This window comes from Myotis davidii, unplaced genomic scaffold (genome assembly GCF_000327345.1).
Source record: "Myotis davidii unplaced genomic scaffold, ASM32734v1 scaffold299, whole genome shotgun sequence".
NCBI classification, from domain to species: Eukaryota; Metazoa; Chordata; class Mammalia; order Chiroptera; family Vespertilionidae; genus Myotis; species Myotis davidii.
In genome coordinates, this window is record NW_006293088.1 from 944,223 (window position 1) to 946,919 (window position 2,697).

A 2,697-nucleotide genomic window follows, 5' to 3' on the forward strand; every position below is an offset into this window, starting at 1 on the left:
GCCTATGGTCTCAGGGAATCTAGCAACCCCTACTCCAACTCTCGCCCAAGCCCTTCTGCCCGAGAATGCTCCTACTCATGTCGGAATTATCCAAAGTTGCTCCTGATAACCCACAAACCTCATGCTGACCCCCACCCTGGTTTTCCGCTCTTAGAGGCCCGCTCTCCATAGACACACTGACAGGCCTGGGGGAGGGAGCTGCATGGCTTCACACGCACCAGGGAGGTAATTGCTTATCGGTCAGCAGTGTAGCCAGGAAAGTAAAAGAGGTAGAACCAGGCAGAGGATCCTTTTGTGTTTTTGCTAAATTTCCTGAATAATGGGTCCCAATTCTTTTAAAAAATATATTTTTATTGATTTCAGAGAGGAAGGGAGAGGGAGAGAGAGATAGAAACATCAATGCTGAGAGAAAATCATTGATTGGCTCCTTCCTGCATGCCTCCTACTGGGGATTGAGCCCACAACCAGGCATGTGCTCTGACCGAGAATCGAACTGTGACCTCCTGGTTCATGGGTTGATGCTCAACCACTGAGCCACACTGGCTGGGCAATGGGCCCAAATTCTTAACTCTCTTGTCATAGACATAACATACCCTTTCCATGCCTCGAAATGGGTATGATAGACTTGCCCAACTTTTGACTTGGGGCTTGACTTGCCTTGGTCAATGAGATGTCACTGAATCTGACCAGAGAAGCAGCTGAAAATGGGGCTTCGAATGGGACCCCCACAATGCCTTTAGGACTCTAGTGATCTTTAGTCATGACCCAGTAGCCACATTCTTCATGGGCCCCCAGAACAAATATTGTCAGACCTACAAGCTTAAAACTGAGCTGCCCATCTATATTAGCTTTCTGTTGCTGCATAACCAACTGCCACTAACTTAGCAGCTTAGATCAACCCATTCATCATCTCACCGTTTCTGTAGGTTAGAAATCTAGGCTTAGCACATCAGGGTCCTCTGCTCAGGTGTCATCAGACTGAAACCAAGGTCTTGACTGAGATCTCATCTGAAAGCTTGACTGGGGAAGAGTGTTTTCAAGCCCATTCAGGGTGTTGGCAGAAATCAGGTTTTTGTGTAGGACTAAGTCCCTGCTTTCTTGCTGGCTGTCAGGCAAGGGTCACTCTTCACTTCCTAGAGGGTGTCCTAACACCCTAGGGATGGCCCTCTTACAACATAGCAAGCAGCTTACATTTTTATAGGTGGCAGGAGACTCTCACTCCAGGCTGCTGTGATGGTGTCTCATGGAACATGAAGCAATCACGACCAGGACTATCCCATCACCTTTGCTAGCTAGTGTAACCATGTCCAGGTAGTGACCATCCCACCGTATTCACAGATCCTGCCCCGACTCAAGGGCAGTGGACTAGATCAGGAGTATGCAGCAGGGGATGGAAATCTTGGTGGACATCATAGAGTTCTGCCTACTACACCACCCAAAAGTAGATTAGCCTAAACCATGGTCAACCTACAAACTTGGGAAGGTGAGAATGAATGCTCATTATAGGCCACTGAGGTTCGAGGTTATTATTCTTACGCAGCGTTGCTCTGGTATTGGCTGTCTGATACACTTTAAGAAGCAGTCTTCCTCATTCACATAGTGTCCCAGCTCCCTGGTGAGGAGGAAGCTTGCTATGAAGGACAGGGCACTGAGACCAGTCAGGTCTGGGTTTGACTCTACTCCTCCTAGTGGGGGGTCCTTGAGCCAGTTACTTCGCTTCTCTGGGTCCATGTCCTCCTCTGTGTAGTGGGAACCACAGTGCCTATCTCACCTGGCTGTTGGAAGGATTAACTAAAATAATGGATGAGGACCATGTGGAATACAGTAGGCACCATAAATGTTAGTGTCTTTTCTCTAAGAAGTTCATATTTCTAGTCAACATGCCCATGTCTTCAGAGAATGAATGTGGTATGAATTCTGGGAGTGGCCACTGCTGGTTCCCGTAGGTTGCCTGGCTGGTCACTCATTACCAGATGAGAGGGTGACCTGCAGGGCTCTCTGACCCTGGGTGGGCTCTCGGCTTGAGCCACACTGTGGAAGGCAGCCCAGCCTGGTTTCTATGGGGTAGAGGCCGTGGGCATCCACTCGCAGACAAGGCCCCTGCTCCCACTCTCCAGAACTTTAATTTTAAAATGTGACAATGGTAGCCCTGTTTTAGAGAGCGCAGTCTCTCCCACTAACCGGCTGTGTGAGCTAGGGGAGGTAACTTCAACCTCTGACCCTTGCTTCCTTGCCCGTGCGCTACAGGTAAGATTCCCACCCCACAGGGTCATTATGCTGATGATCTGACCAAAGGCATATCCCTGGGCCCATTGCTGGAGTCCCGAGGTGGTGTTCTCCTTCCTCAGAGCGGAGACTGTCTACACCAGTTCTTTTGGTGCTACTCCCTGCCCCGCCCCGCCTCCCAGGCCCTTCACAGAGAGGAGCGCAGGGCAGGTGCTAAGGGTATTTTTGGTGCTGAATTCACGCCTTTAGTCTCATTTGATTCTCATGAGAACCTCTGTGTAGGTGGGCGTGGAGACCCTAAAAGCTGTTCCCCCAGTCCCACCTCCTGCACCCCAGGCACGGGATGGATGACACTTCCATTCTCTTTTCAAGTTCAATGTGACCACATGACTTGCTTTGGCCAAGGAAGGGTGAGCAGAGGTGTCCCAGGTCACTTGGGAAAGAAGCTTCAGGGGTCAGTGCCGATTCACC